This window comes from Callorhinchus milii, unplaced genomic scaffold, assembly GCF_018977255.1.
Source record: "Callorhinchus milii isolate IMCB2004 unplaced genomic scaffold, IMCB_Cmil_1.0 Scaffold1, whole genome shotgun sequence".
In the NCBI taxonomy this organism is placed as follows: Eukaryota; Metazoa; Chordata; class Chondrichthyes; order Chimaeriformes; family Callorhinchidae; genus Callorhinchus; species Callorhinchus milii.
In genome coordinates this window covers 23806058-23822753 of record NW_024704742.1, presented here as the reverse complement: position 1 = coordinate 23822753, position 16696 = coordinate 23806058, and the positions used below count along the sequence as shown (strand labels likewise).

At 43.1% G+C, this 16696-nt stretch overlaps 1 protein-coding gene across 2 annotated transcripts in view; it reads right to left on the bottom strand.

Moving 5' to 3' along the window:
• The window catches only part of fhip1aa (FHF complex subunit HOOK interacting protein 1Aa), a 68025-nt gene extending 58560 nt beyond the window's left edge, over positions 1 to 9465 (bottom strand). For both annotated transcript variants that reach the window (XM_007904017.2, XM_007904018.2), the window contains exon 1: positions 9213 to 9465. The gene's annotated coding sequence lies outside the window, so the exon portion shown is untranslated. The remainder of the gene's footprint in view (positions 1 to 9212) is intronic.
• Between the last annotated feature and the right edge of the window lie 7231 nt (positions 9466 to 16696).

The window sequence follows — 16696 nt, the reverse complement described above, 5'->3', positions numbered from 1 at the left end:
ATATTTTTGTCAACCCAACAAACAATGAAACTGCACCCAAGTATTTTGTGGGTATGATACAACAATTATCATACAGAACTTTTGGGAGTTTGTATAGTCCATATCAAAATTTTGTGTTGAAAAAAAACACAAATTTGTTGTGTTTGTGTGAATAAAAGCTTTGTACTATGATAAGTTTCACCCAAAAAATACACTTTGTAAAATTGACTTCACAGTATATCCTGTGAAGCGCTTTGAGACGTCCCAAAGACGTGATAAGGCGCTGTATCAAATGCAAAGATTATTATAAAACCTATTCTAATTGCCTTTCTGGAAATACTGTACAACTGCTTAAGTTTCTAGCTCAAATGTTTTGATTGAAAGCTACAGGAGGTCTTTCACAGCTAACCCTGGCAATATTGTGCCTGGTGATTCATTCTGGGTACCAGAGTACAAGAGCAAACCAAACAGTATTGAGCTTGCTGTTTCCTCAGGTACGTTTCCTTTAGTCACGCATATTAATAAGTTACCTCATGGGTGGGTTACTTATTTGTGTTCTTACAAATTTTATTTAATTTCCCGTTCCCTCATTCGGGCTCTGCCGCCCTACACCACACCCCATTCTCCTAAGATCAATCATTCTCTAACCTCCAACAATGCTGCTCTTGAGAGTTCTGCCAGGACATGACGAGACTGACACAGATGGATTCAAACTCCCAAATTCTTACACCCTTTAATGCTCGAAGAAGCACATGCGAGACTTGCAACTCACCGCATAGCAGGAGAGTTGGACTATGTCAGTGCACCAGAATGCTGTAACCAGAAGGCCAGCTAAATAGAGCCATTTAATAATGAGCACTGAATTTCCTATGCCACTTGCAGGACCCATTCTGTTCCTTACGTAGAGGCAACAATATTTAGGTTAGAACAAACTGTATTCCAGAAGGCATTAACCTAAATTTTGCATTCCACTGGTTCTCCAGGGATATTGAGTTTCCACAATGGAAACGTCATAACCACAGGATGATTCACCCTCCCCCCTCCACTGCAGCCCTCCCCCCACCATTAAAACAATGTAATTTTCTCTCCCCATGACAACCAACAGCACCAGATAAGAGAAAGGCTTCACAACCTGCTCCTGCGCCTCTGCAAATGCTGCTCATTGTGGCTCTTTTTAGGATGTTCACAAGTACCTCTCACTTTCTCTCTCTCTGCAGGATAAGGAGCATCTTGACAGGTCTCCCCATTGTGTTGTGTGGGGAAATCACAAGCTGGAGCTCACACTTTTTACTTTTTATTCTCCGATTTATTACCAGCAGGAACGAGCTGCCCCACTTAACATTTTATAAATTAAAATGGACTGAAGCAAGATGCCTGTATAACTTTCCTTTCCTCCACTGAAGGCACTGGTTCATGCTGGGACACAATTTAATAACGTCCGACAATTCCTCAGCCCTTGTCCGAAACAACAACAATAAAATTACATTATAGTACATTATGTTATTATATTACAGTATAGCGCTTTTAACATCGGGAGGATGTCCCAAGGCGCTGGGCAATCAGTGTCTAGGACCCGAGCTGGGGGTTGGGATTGGGCAGGGTGGAGGGCAGGGGGAGAAGAAGGGTGATCGAAGGCGCAGTCGAAGAGTCGGGTCTTGAAGGAGGCAAGGAAGGGGACGAGGTGGAGGGACTGCAGGATGGAGTTCCAGAGGTTGGGGGCAAAAAAGCTTAAGGCCCACCAGCCAATAGTGAGACAGATGAGGCAGGGGACATGAAGCAGGCCGGAGCCTGTTGAGCAGAGGGAGCGGGCAGGTTGGTATGATAGTGGGTTAGGAGGTCGCAGAGCTAGTGGGGAGCAAGGCTATGGAGGACTTTGAAGGTGAGGACCAGGATCTTGAACTCTATCCTCTGTGCGATGGGAAGCCAGTGGAGTTGGGCGAGGATGGGAGTGATAGGGACACGGAGCCTGGTGCGGGAGAGGATACGGGCTGCAGTGTTCTGAATGATCTGCAGCCTATGGAGGGTGGAGTTGGGGAGGCCGACAAGCAGGGAGTTTGTATAGTCAAGCCTGGATGTTATGAATATGTGTATTAGGGTTTAGCGGCCTGCGGTGTGAGACAGTGGCGGAGCCGGGCAATGTTGTGGAGGTGGGGGAAGGCAGAGCGGGTCATGGAACGGATGTGGGGTAGAAAGGATAGTTGAGGGTCAAACAAGATGCCAAAGTCCTGGACTGGCTCAGTGAGGTGGAGTGTGCATCTTGGATGGTGATGCTGTCAGTGCCTGAGGTGTGGAGGCGCTGACGGAAGAGACTAGGTCTTGTTGACGTTCAACTGTAGAAAGTTAGCTCTCATCCAGGACTTAATAATAATAATAATCCTTGCATTTGATATAGCGCTTTTCACGTCTTCAAAACGTCTCAAAGCGCTTCATAGAATAAACTGTAAAGTAAACTGACTGTATATTTGTGGGTGAAATGCGGCAGTCAATTGCACACAGGAGTGTCCCACAAACAGTTGTGGATTGAAATGACCAATTAATTTTTTTTGAGGATTATTATCAGGCATGTGGAGTAAGAAACTTGCCCAAGGTTTCGCCCTGCCGGGAATCGAACCCAGGTCTCTCGCTTGCAAAGCAAGTGCTCTAACCACTGAGCTACAGTCTCTACATTTTTTGATGTCTGACAGCAGTGTTCCTGGAGTTGAGGCTAGAGCCAGAAAGATAGAGTTGGGTGTCATCTATATACACGTGGCAGTTGAGACCATGTCTGTGGATGATGTCACCAAGAGGGAGCATATAGATATTGAAGAGGAGGGGGCCAAGGACAGAACCCTGAGGTACACCGCATTAGATGGTGGGGGGCTAGAGGAGAAACTGTTTGTGGAGATGAAGCGGAGACGGTGTGAGAAGTATGATCTGAACCACTCAAGGATAGAACCATGAAGGTTGAGGTGAGAGGAGAGGCGGTGGAAGAGGATAAAGTGGTCAACGGTATCAAAGGCAGCAGAGAGGTCAAGAAGGATGAGGAGACAGAGGGAGTCCTGGTCGCAGATGACAGAATGTCAATTGTCACTTTGACCAGAGCTGTTTCTGTGCTGTGGGGGGCACAGAAACCTGATTGGAGGTGTTCGTGAAGAGAGTGGCGGGAGAGAAGGTGCAAAGCTGGGAAGCAATGACTCGTTCCAGGACCTTAGAAAGGAAAAGGAGGTTGGAGATGGGGCAGTAATTGGAGAGCAGGGATTGGTCCAGAGAGCGTTTTGTAAGGATAAGAATGATGACGGTCATTTTTAAAGGCGTGGGAATGGTGCCAGTGGACAGGGAAAGGTTTATGATGTCTATGAGTAGAGGGGCAAAGAAGTGGAGCTGGGAGGTAAGGAATGGGGTAGGGATGGGGTCAAGGGACGAGGTAGTCGGTTTCATGTGGGTTATGGTGGAAGTGAGAGAGAAGGGAGAGATAGGTTCAAAGGTGTGGAGGGAGGGATGGATAGGCACCAGGGGAGGGGGAGATGGGGAGGAGGTAGTAGACGGAAAGGCAGAGGCAGCTGAGCGGATCCACTTTGGTTTCGAGGAAATCCAGCATCTCCTCGCAGTTGGAGGAGGGGATGGTGAGGCATGAGATGATGGGCGGAGGAACCGGTTGGTGATGGAGAGAGGAGCCTGGGGTGCTGTTGTTCATGAATTTGTAGTTTTAATAATAATCCTTGCTTTTGTATAGCGCCTCATCACTTAGTCGAGAGTGTTTCACAAGATATACTGTAAAGTGCATTGATTGTAAATTTTTGTGTGTAAAACGCGACAGCCAATTTGAGCACAACTGTGTTCCACAAAGAGCCATGAAGTGTATCACCAAGTTGGCTTGGATACTGGTGAAAACTCCCTTTCTTTTCAAATAGTGCCATGAAAGATGCTATGTCAAATGCAAAGATTCTTAAGGATTATTATTCTTGAGATCCGCAAAAACAAGTAAAATGTATTGTCCTACAATTCCTCCCAGGTTGACAGAATCCGTCGCTTCAAGGTTTGACCCGAGGTTGCTTGAAGTGAGATGGTTTTGAAAAATTAAATTAAATTCACAAGCACTTACAACCCTCACATTCACAAGCATTAAAAAAAAAGCTCATCCCCGGTGAAAAGCAAACAAATTGTAAAGGGCTGAGAGGATTAAAGTGCAGTTCTGAGTAATAGCGTGCCCTGTATTACTAAGCTGCTTTTCCAGATGCCACACGAAACACTGTGGGTTTTTTTCTCTCCCTACAGAAAGAAAGCTCATTGCTGGGTGGTTTGCAGTTGTCCTCCCAAACACGTGCGTAGCTGAACTTTTCATTTTGTCAGAGCAATAAGCCTGTATCACCAGTGGCTAGTTCTCAAAAAGATGCTTACTAGTTTTCAAAAGCAACTTCAAAGTTTATCACCATCCAGAATTTATTTAAGCGCAGTCTTTCCCTCTCTTATCTCTCAATGCAGACTTGCTTCCTTCTCTCTATCTCATCTGTCGGCTTTCTAACTATTACAATTAAGCCTCTATACCAGGCGTTTTCACACCACACTGTGCACACATCCAACATACTAGACTTCCCTGAAAACAGTCATCCATTTCAATTCTAACTTGTTCCAACTGTTGGAACAAGATTTTGACGCCTCTAGCAGAGCTGTTCTGTTTACAGTAAACAGTGTAGAATAAGTACCTCTTTCACGTGGTGCTGTGAACAAACAGCTGAGATTCCCCAGTCCACTATGTGCAATGGATGGCCTGTTGTTCTGTGTTTTTTTTAGTTTTTCAAGAAAATTGACATATCAAAACTTAAGAATTATCACAGGCACGATCACAAAAATACACCAATTTCCTGCAGTGAAGTTTTCTCCTGGAAACGTTACAATGCCTTACTTCTTGGCCAGCGTCTATTAATGCTGGCTTTCAAGAGGGAAGCATCCCTCGCAATGTAAGGTTGATACATTCAGATTTTACAGAGGTAGTTCGACCAGTGAGGTACCTAGACATAGGGTCATAGCCTGCAATACTCAGGAACTCTGTCTGAATTAAATATATACTGTGCTTTGATAACATTGAATTCCACATAAAATAACAGCACCCAGAATGTTGAACCCATAAAGCCATATACACACTACTTCATTACAAAAACACCACATGCTTAATATCAACCTTATCTGAGATCTAGTGATTTTGGGTGTGCAAGCGGTAGATGAACAAAAGACATTAAAGCCAAGACAGACTTAATGGCCCACACAACAAGTCATCTGGTCCAACTCCAGTACATTTCAACCCAGGCGCTGGCAACGGATACATAGACCTTGGACTTTTAAGAATTCGTCTGGCAGGAGTGGAGGGTAGCGTACAGTGACTTTGACAGCCTGACTCAAATGGTTGCCTAGAAACCAATAGTTCATATTAAAGGCACACCAGTGTCACCTCAATCTTAAGCTTGCACTTACCATTGGGCACCATTCTGGCCTGCAGTGTCTCGGTCTGCAACACAAGCTCATTTCATGTAAACAGGGCACAAATCATCCCAGTGCTAGAACTCGCACAAGTCTCCCTGACACCATCATAAAGACTGTCGCACAACATTTGCAATGTACAGCAAATGCAGTGCACTTGTAGAGTATGAACATTGGATAAAACATGGGCCGTGATAGGAGTGCTTGTGTTCAGTGAGATGTGAAAGGGATGTTTCCACTCTATCCTCTGAACAAGTGGGGGCTCGTCAATTAAAGCCACAAGCCTTGGTCCTTCCACCAAAGTGGAGTGTGCAGAGGCAAACCCCTCCCGCCCGCCACAAGGGCTTTTGCGTACTGTAAAGGGAAAGTAATGGGTTGCGTTTTTCTTTCTGTTCCGGGAATGGTTTCTTTGAGGTGCGTGCGAATATACATTCTATCTGCAAATAAATATATATTTGATTTTTTTAAATGAGGCACTGCCTCACCTAGTGAGCATTGTAAGAGCAGTGAGGGAAACAAGACCAGCCATAGAGAGGCCAAGACATTTCGCGCGTGTGAAGAGCCTCGTGCCTTGATAGTAAGATAGCTTGGTTAGACACGCTCAGATCACCACACCTGTCGAAAAGGTCACCAGCTGCCACTGGACTGAACCTCAGGCTCTGGGTTGAATTGTGTTGTGAAAGTAAAACTTGACAGAAAACAAAGTCCCATTTATACAAAACATATGTGTCTCTCGGTGTTGATATGTTGGGTTGTGTGATCATGGGGTTATCACTGTGGAGTCCTGTAGCTCAGTGGTTAGAGCACTCGCTTTGCAAGAGAGAGACCTGAGTTCAATTCCAGGCAGGTCAGGGCGAAACCTTGGGCAAGTTTCCTTACTCCACACAGAGCCTAATAATAATCCCTCCAAACACCCAAAACAATAATTAAATTGGTCATTTTCAATCTACGACAGTTTGTGGGACATTGCTGTGCGCACTTGGTTGCCGCGTTCACCCACAAATATACAGACAATTCACTTTACAGTATATTCTGTGAAGCGCTTTGGGACGTCCTCCCGACGTGAAAAGCGCTATATCAAATGCAAGGATTATTATTATTATTATTACTCGATATCTACACTAACAGAGACTGGCCTTCTCGTGGATATGAAAAATTCGATGAGACGAAGCATTGAGAGTTTAACCAAGTCTAGCTACTCAAGTGGACATTAATAAATCATGAGACTATTCAAATCCTAAGCTTCCCAGGGCCTGGCCAACAAATCCTCCATTTAAATTGATCATTCACTTTCTTGCTGTTTACAAAACTATGCTGTGAGCAAACTGCCAACCGTTTTCACCTACAAGTACACAGTCACTACACTTTACAGTAAGTACTGTGAAGTGCTTTCAGATGTTACAACACGATAAGGCATAGGCAAAGAATATTATTCTTAAACAGTGCGGAAATCAGGTTATCACACAAAAATGCAATGTACAGCAATAATTAAAAATATCCTTCACCAGGAGTTACGCTGTCACAGTAACACCACACCCTTCTCTCTCTCTCTCCCAGGCCTTCCCAAAAGTGCCAGACATTTCTCTTCCCTCACTATACAGTGCTATCTACTCAGTAGGAGTCTCTCTCGCTCACTCACTGAGCACTGTACTGTATGGATGAATGAACAAAGTCTCAATCTCGCTGCCAATTTTAAAGAGTGCTGGGGGGAGGGGAACAATTTGCTGATTACGATGTGTACCATTATATATTTTCTGCATGAAATTTCATCAACTTTGCTTCCTGGATTTTTACTTCCTGGAGCCGTGAAGCAGACACAAAGTCATCAGTTATCTCGATTTGCAGCAATCTACTACATTTCATTGTTGTTTTGGGGGTGATATTGAATTGACGTGCCAAGACACCATATCGAAACACAGATAACCTTTTAATGCTGACTGTGAAAGTTTGCTCTCTCCAGTCCTTTATACGTTAACTGTCTCTACCCTCTCATAAGTGATTAGCAGGTACACATGAAAGTAACTAGTGAAGACATTCAAAAAGATCTTACCAGTGTTAAGCTTGTAAGAGACAGATAGATTCAGAACTACCCACTGAGCACCATGATGATCTGCAGCTTGTCCAGCTTAGTGTAGAGGTCATGCTTTTGTTTTGACTTAACCCACAATATTCACGAGACAAATTATAAATGGACGTAAAAACATTTAACCTGGTTTAAAAAAAATATTAGCGAGAACTTGGCTGCTTCGGATTATTCCCCACTTATTCGTTTCATCATATTTTACCACTTTGAGCCGCTAAAAGTGTATTTTAAAAACCTTCAATACAATAACAATCAGCATTCTTCGCATTTGATATTTCGCCTTTCACGTCAGGAAGTCGTCTCAGAGCGCTTCGCAGGATTTACTGTAATGTGTAGCGACTGTGTATTTCGCACATTACCAAAATTTTGGACCAATTTTCTTGATTTGCTTTGAAAAAGGTGAATGCGAAAGCGGAAAGAGTCGTAGAAAGGAGTAAATCAGCACTGTTCCAAAACCAAGACATTGAAACAAAAACCCACAGCCAGACAGGGTGTAACCCGATCGCCCTGAATTCAGGTGTGGAAGAACCCTGACATGAAATGGTTAACGGTGATTATATAACTCCCAGACCAGACCAGAACATATCCCCTTAACAACGACTGGAGCTCCATCCCAAGAGCCAACATCAGGTGATATTTTGCAATGAACCCATCTACTGAGAGCAACAATAATACTGTACTTTCCTGATATGTTAAAATACTACAGTGTATCCCAAATGTTGATTTCCTCTCAGTCCCAGGTACGATTTGAACAGAGTAGTGGGAGTTACAAGGATTAGCTTTATTCCGAATGGCTAAAAGATCTTGTTACATTCACCTGAACCAAACAAAAAAAAAAGGAGTGTACTGCACTGGAAAAACATACAGTAGTACAGTAATGTGGGGTCAAATTACATCCCACTCTGAATTTTCCTCTCTCCCCCCACCTCCTCTCTTTGTCCATCAGTGCCAAAAAAAAACATTGTATAGTATAGACCTGGAGTAGCCCAGAGATCTGCACTATTGATTGCTATCCAGAAGGGTTAACATTGCATCCAGGTGAAGGATAAATTATCCTGCAATCCAGCAGTGCCTCTACAAATGCTGTGCAAAACTTCTTTAACCTTCCCCCACCTCCAATTTCTCCACTAAATCCTCGCTCTGCTCCGATCTGCTTTAAACACAAGGCGACAGCACCTTGGGAGAAGAGGAATGACATTGCTCCAAGCAAGCATTCCAGTAATAATCACAATAATAACAACAATAATAATAATAATGATGATGATTATTATTATGCACTGTACCTTTTGCATTTTGCACGAAAAAAAGAGAAGAGAGAACTCTGCTTCTATTCCCTTTTCTTCAAACTTGCAGGTAAGGTGAGGAGAGCCTTGGCAGCTGGATTTGAGGGAGATCCAGAAGGTTGGGACCCCAGATCCACCCCCCACTCCCCAAACACTCTGCCCCACTGCGCTCTCCCCTCTGCGTAATACACACTCACTCACTCACACACACACACACACACACACTCACTCACTGCTCTGCTTCTGCTCTGGGGATTAGCAAGAGAAAAGCCCAGCTCTTTAAAACCCTTAATACCACCCCCCACCCGGCTCAAGCCTGGATAGATCTCCATAAATAAAATAAATTAAATCAATCAATCAACAATAATAAAAAAAGAGAGAGAGAGGAGTGAGAGCAGGACATTTAAACTTACCCAAACAGTGGAGGAGCTCCAAACAGTGTCAAGATTTTTTCTCTCTCTCTCTGCTGGTCTGTCTCTCTGTTCACTCTCTGGGTCAGTGCATTTGCCAGGCTCTGATGGTCTTTGATACCATCCTATATAGTTTATTTTCCTCCTCCTCCTCTCTCTCTCTCTCTCTCTTTCTTTCCCTCCCTCCCTCCCTCTCTCTCTCACTTGGATCAGAAAGCCAATCTGCTGCCAGGTGGATATACAGTAGGTGTGTGTGTGTGTGACAGAGAGAAAGAGAGAGAGAAAAGGAAAGGCTCTCTATAACTTGCCTCTGTGGTTGCAATAATGCTCAGCACTACACAACTAAGTCACTTCCTCTTCTCACCCAAATTAGAAGTCCTCTCTCTCTCTCTTGAGTTATGACTATTCAAAAGGAAAGCAAAGGGAGGAACTGGAGTTTGGAAAAAAACCCTCAGAAATATTTGTGATTTTTTTAATATATATAGATATATACAGACAGGTAGATATATGAAACAAAATTAATCAGATATTTTGAAACATTTTTTTTAAAAAAACAAAAAATCCGTGGACTGAAAACGAAAAGGAATCCAGACCGTGCTCTGCTGAACTCCTGCCAAGAAGCTGCGGGGAAGGGCTGTGCACTCACTGACTCACTTGACTCATTGCACACAGTAAGAGTTCTGAGAAAGGGTCGTGGACCCGAAACATTGACTCATTTTCCTTTCTCCATAGGTGCTGCCTGACCTGCTGAGTGTTCCCAGTCACTTCTGCTTTTGTTGTAAGAGTTTGTCGTGAACGTAATGAGCAAGTTAACCTGCGCACACCTTAGAAAGGTGAGGAGCGCAACCTCTAGCCCAGAGGAAGGAGAAGCTGAACCATTGGTCCCAATGAGAAAGTGCTGTCATCGCCTGCCACAGTACTCCCTTAGAACCATCAGGGCATGGCCTGGCTGGCGATAAAAGGGCGCTCTTGCCCCCTCGGGGGTTTCTTGAATGGTCGAGGTCTGGGCCAGTCAGCATGTTGCCCTCGGGCCGGCTGCAGGGGACAGGAGACCGTGGGCCACCTCTTCCTGGAGTGTTGTTTGCCAAAGACGGTTTGGAAAAGATAAAATGGATTCTCTCGCGGTTTGTCCCTGGAGACCCGCTGTCACGGCACTTGGTGCTGTATGGCCTGTTCCCGGGCACTTACAGCAAAATCCACATCGAGTGTGCCTGGCGATCATAAACTCAGTAAAGGAGGCTCTTTGGCACTCCCAAAACCTGGCGCTCTCCTGCAGAACTAGGGGATGGTGAGAGCCTGCCTCAGGCTCGCGCCCACTAAGATCAGTGGCTACATACTGAGGGACAAGCTGAAGTTCTGCTCAACCACGGCAAAGGCCAGATGGGGCCTGATCTCGGCAGGAGCTGCTCCGGCACAAACCGCTCAGGGGGCACCCACCGGGTAGCCCACAAGCTCACCCAAAACTGACTGAAGTAATGGTGCAGAACGACGCTCGAGATGTAACCAAAGAGCGTCCCGAAAATGGATGTACGGTAAACATGTGCACTTGCGGTGCACATCGGGCGCCTTCCGAAAGAGGCAAGTGCACCTTATCAGCGTATGTGTGTGGGCGTGAACATGGATGTGGTGTACACAGGGACAACTCCCAACTGTGTTAAAGGGAGTGTCCAAAAAACATGTGCACAACCTATGTGTGCAGTGAAGGAATGAACCGTAAACAACAGAATGTTCTTTTTGTCGGGAGGAAAGGAAAAAATTGTAACAGAAGATGTTGTGTTTGTTTTGGATTTCTGTTGTACTAAATATTATATTTATACATAAATATATATTTTCAAAAAAAAAGTAATCCCTTAGAACCTTGGGGCAAGGCTACTCCATATCCACCTGATCTCTGAACCTACTGTGATTTTGTTGAGTTTCATTCCCAGCTGTGTAACAAATTGTTTTTGTTTATACAGTGGGTGAAGTGGGGTACTGTATACAATAGGAAACGCAACCTCACCCACTTGCAACCAACTGGCAAAACCATCACGACAGTCCCATTTTATACACAGTATTGCTTCTCAACAACGACCATGAATTGCATTTATGTAACGCCTTTCACATTGGGAGGACGTCCCAAGGCGCTGGACAGTGAAGGTTTGCACCCGAGCTGGGGTTTGGAATTATCAAAAGGGGTGGAGGGCAGAATGTGTGATTAGGTGGGGGTGGGAAGATGACCAAAGGCACGATCGAGGAGGAAGGTCTTCTTTTGAGACGGGCCTTGAAAGAAGCAAGGGAGTAAAAAAATGTCCTAAGGAACTTAGAAAATGTTTCCGACACAGAATAGCTCAACTGCTCTCACATGGGATGTTGGTGTTCACATTTCAACTGACTGCAAAATGATACAATGCTCACAACACACATATTCTTCTACAATTAATTTATTTTATTATCGAACAATTTTCAGTTCTCGCACCCACCTGCAAAATTACAACACGGGGGAATAACCCATTTTCAATAATGCAAATGGACTGTCTATTTATGCATTATTTTGCATAACAAGGTGTAATTCAAATTACATTTGATGCGCCAAGTTGCATAAATGTAATCACTATTTCCTGTGATGGAGCCACTTGTGTCAAAGTGAAAGGCATCACATGACTGTGTAAAAAAAAATCTCCATAACTAGAAATTTTACCTAAGTATCCTTGAGTTTACAATGCATTAAGTCCTTGAAGGTTTAGTGTGTGTTTACCCTCCCTCTATTTATGGTAACCAGGTTATATTAAAAAAATGATTTAAATTTTAAAAAATGATTTTCAGGCAAAATGATTTTCAGTATTCAGTTATACCTAAATATGGCTCATTTCACACAACATAGATCTATGGCGAGAAATGACTGAGGTGGTTCAAGGCCACTTGTTAATGGAACAACTCCTGGGAAGGTTGGGAATTGTACTGATCTAACAGATATCAACATGTAAAATGAAAGCTAGGCTTAGCATTACTGAGGAACCTTATGTGTTAGTGTTCTAATGTATCAGGAAAGCAACAGGTATTCCCAAGCTCCTCCGGCCATTCCCATTGCTCCAAACTCAATCATGCTGGTGTACACTTCGATCAGAGCTGAAATACTATGGAAAAATCACAGCTGATCCCATTTCCAGCTGAAATACAGATTTTTAGGAATGATCCAGGGGATTGGTAATCCCAAAAGAGGTTAATTCTGTTGATTATCCTGGGAACCGCTGCAGTAATTTTCAGAACACTAGAAATAAATAAAGTAAAATGGTACACAAGTATCTCACGTTAATTGTGACAGTCTCTGACTTCAGCACTGGATATTTAAGGCACCTCATCATGTTAACGTATCTCCAATTGCTTCACAAGTAATCACGTGAGGTATCATCAATTTTTCTACGGCCAAACACAGCAGTTATTTAGCCAGGTCACACACACTGCCGTGAGATGGAGGAAAAATTTACTTTGGCCAGGTTACTACAAGATGCTCCTTTTTTTCAAACAGTGTCACGGGATCTGTAATGTAGGTAGCACCTTGGTTTAACATCACCCGAAAGATAGCAATAATTCTTGCATTTCATATAGTGCCTTATCACATCATCAAGACACCTCAAAGCACTTCACAAGATTTATTGTAAAGCATAGTGACCTTGTGGTAGGCAAACACGGCAGCCATTTGATAATAATAATATTCCCAGCTTTTGATATAATAACAATAATTATCCTTGCATTTTGTATAGTGCCTTATCACGTCACTGAGATGTCTCAAAGTGCTAGACAGGATATACTGTAAAGTGGTTTGTCTGTGTATTTTGTGGGTGAAATACACAGCTAATTTGCGCACAGCAATGTCCCACAAACAGCCATGAAGTGAGTGACCAATTTTATTTGGGAGATTGTTGGCCCGGACACAAGGTGAATCACATAGCTTAGACGATATGTTTCAGGATGGGGGCTTGAACCCACAACGTTCTGACTCAGAGGCGAGAGTACTATCACTAAGCCAGGCTGACACATGTAACACAGATGTAATGCCTTATCACATCTTCGAAACATCTCAAATTGCTTCACAGGATATACTGTAATGTGGTGTGACTGATCCTATTTTGTTGGCGAACATAGCAGCCAATTTGCACACATCAGTGTTTCACAAAAGTCATGGAATAAGTGACCAATTTTATTTGGGGAATTGTTGACCCTGACACTGGGAGAAACTCCTTTCTCTTTTCGAATAGTGCTATGAGATCTTTAACGTCTACCTGGGCAGGACCTCAGTTTAACTTGACATCTGAGGAGCGGTACCTCCAGCTCTGCAGCAGACCCCCAGCATCACACTGGAGAATCAGCAGAGACTATGTGCGTTCCAAGTCCTGACATGGGGCTTGAACCCTATATGGGTTTGAAGTCCTGATGCAAGGTTTGAACCCACAATCTTCGACGCAGAGACAAGAGTACTACAAACTGAGCCAGGCTGACATACAAAGTGCAAAGTAATGTGCCACAAACAACCATTAAATTAATTACCTTGCATCTAGACATAGGGCTTGAAACCCACAATCTTATGAGCCAGAAGTGAGAAGGTAGAGAGAGATAATAATCCTTGCATTTGATATATCACCTTATCACATCTTTAAAAAGCTTCACAGAATGTACTGTAAAGTGAATTGACTATATCTTTTGGGCAAAATTCGGCAGCCAATTGCGCACAGCAGTGTCCCACAAACAGTCATGGATTGAGTGACCAAATTATTATTATTATTTTATTTTTGAAGGGATTATTGCGCCTGGAAAAGCAATCCGCTGACGGACTAACAACCAGGTTCCTACTTACAGCTGGGTAAACAGAGGCAGGTGGAGTAAGGAAACTTGCCCAACATTTCGCCCTGCCTGGGAATTGAATCTAGGTTTTCTTGCTTGCGAAGCGAGTGCTCTAACCACTGAGTTACAGGACTCCAGATAAGGGGTTTAATCTCTTGAGAATTGGGGGAAAAGGAATTAATAGCAATTCTTTCCACCTGCTCTTGAGCGTGTATTCATCCTAGAATATCTCACTGAAAACGAGAGAAAATTTCACTCAATGAGAACCAGACTTTATGTTTTCTATATACAGTACTAGCTGTACCCATTGCAGCTACACTTGCAATCAAAGTATCCAATATAGAATGTAGGTTGACACACAGACAGACATTTCATCTTTATCTATACTCATCTGGGAGGACTTCTGTGGGAGAACTTTGTTCTTCAGTTTCATTTAATGGGCCTTCACTCTTTTGTCTGGCATTTTTACTTATCCTTGAAAGGTTTGATTTTTGCTTAGGCATCTTTATAATGATAAACATAAACGTATAATTTATGATCACTGGGACGTCCTCCCGACGTGAAAGGTGCTTTAAAAATGTAATGTTGTTGTTGCCGCGGCTTAGCTTCGTCTGTGTTCCTTATTTTGTTCCTGCCGCTTGGCTACATGAGTGCTTTGTGACGCAGGATGCCACAAACCCACAGTTAGGTAGTAAGGCCACCAGGTGTAACTGCAGTGCAGGTGTACATACGTAGGTGCCCTGTGACGCACGATGCCACAGCGCCACTTTGACTCAGCGGCCACCAGGCATAACGACAGTGAAAAATGCAAAACTGAAATAACTCATAAACAATAGGAGACATCCAAAAACAAATATGCCCACATCTCTCCCAGATGCAAGACCTTTCTGATGAGATATAAGTCATGTTTCTATATCAATCGTTTATTGAGGTCTTTCTTGAAGCGCAGACAGACATTGTCATTTTATTAGCATATATATTATATATATATAAATAAGATAGAAGAAGAAGATAGATGATGCCAATCCCTGAAGGTGAAATATTCTTTGCAGAAAGGGATAATTGAGTCTGGCATACTTCAATTTATACTGCTGTTCCTTCTTTTCACTCTGGGGTTTAAAGGATCTTTTGATTCACACACAAATCAAAGAATAACTTCCACAAACTTTGTGAAATTCACTCTCCTTTGAAGAAAATTAATTTGTTTTAGGATATTGGGAAGTATTGCAGATATAAATCATGAGTTGAGCAGCAAGGAGCAATTTATTCACTTTGAGACACTGGGGATTACTGCAGATATAAATCATTCCATGACTACCATCCAGGGGAGAGGTAAGGAAATAAATAAGGTCTTGCTTGGGTCCAGCAGGCTCTGAGATGACATGGCTAGCAAAGAGAAAGTGTAGCCAAGTGAATTCTCACAGGAATCTTATACGTAAGTCGGGCAGATCCACTGCAATATCTGAGTCAGTAAACAGTACTCCAAAATATTGATGACTGTCCAGGCAATCTGACTCCTCAGTGGGATTTGGAATGGTCCTGTCATTTGGGATTCTGATTCTTCCCATTTCATGTCAATACAATTATATAAGACCACGCTCTAATCGCTGAGCTGGTGCTAGTTGGACAAGCAGAGGGAAGCATTTCTGTTGATTTTTAAGTTCTCTTGATTGTTAAGTATTCTTAAGTGGCAGTCTTACTTGGTTAAATTCCAGCACTACCCCCCTTCCCCCACCCCAATATGTACCCTGCATTCCTAAGCTTTTACTTCTGACCTGTGTTTTCCAGGGAGATGAGTGTGCATTCCAATGACAAATTAAACTAGTTTCTAGACAACTGGGTTTAAACACGGCAAGGGGTTTAGAGAATTTCCTCTTGCTTATTCTTTTTGACATGTAGTAAATTTGCTGTGTGTGTTTTAAAAAAAAGGAATAAAACTAAACCTCTGGAAACTCTGATATAGATAGTGTTTTCTCCCTCTACCCCCAACTCCACGTACAGACTTTGTACATCAGATTGTTTCCAGGTTTGTCCCTGGAGTCCTTTCAAAACTCAGATCCAAGCACAGAAATTGGACTTTAAGTTTACAGGTCATGTACGCCTGGTAGTTTGACTGCAATAAATGGGTTGTTTCCCCAGTGAAGATTACATCCACCCTGTTTTTACCCTCTGGCTAAGGCCATGACAAGTCCTGACATTAGGAAGCCTATGTCAGCAATTCAGTCTCAAGCAATTGAACGATATCCTGGGAATTGATTGCGTTACAAACAAGAATTTTTATTTGGCTTGAACAAAGAGCACAATACCAGAATGGTGAACATTGTGTTTGAAGTATTACTTGAAGTTAAATAAGTGACATTTCCTTTCACAAACTGATGCTTGTTCTCAGAATCCCAAACATTTCTAGATATCCAATGCACTGAATAGTATTCAGCAAGTTAGTCCTTGCAATACTTTAAAGTACATTGTGGAAATACTTTCATACTTTGAGAAGCCCCACCTTAAAGCAGCCTTGAGCTTGGAGATACAATAATGCTCTGGTTATCCTGACATGAAAACAAATGCAGCCTCCGCATACTGAACAGGTGGGGTGGAGCTGCCCTGGTTAGAGAATCAGTGCAGGGCTCTCCCAACATCTTAGGATGCCCTCTCGATGTGAAATGCGT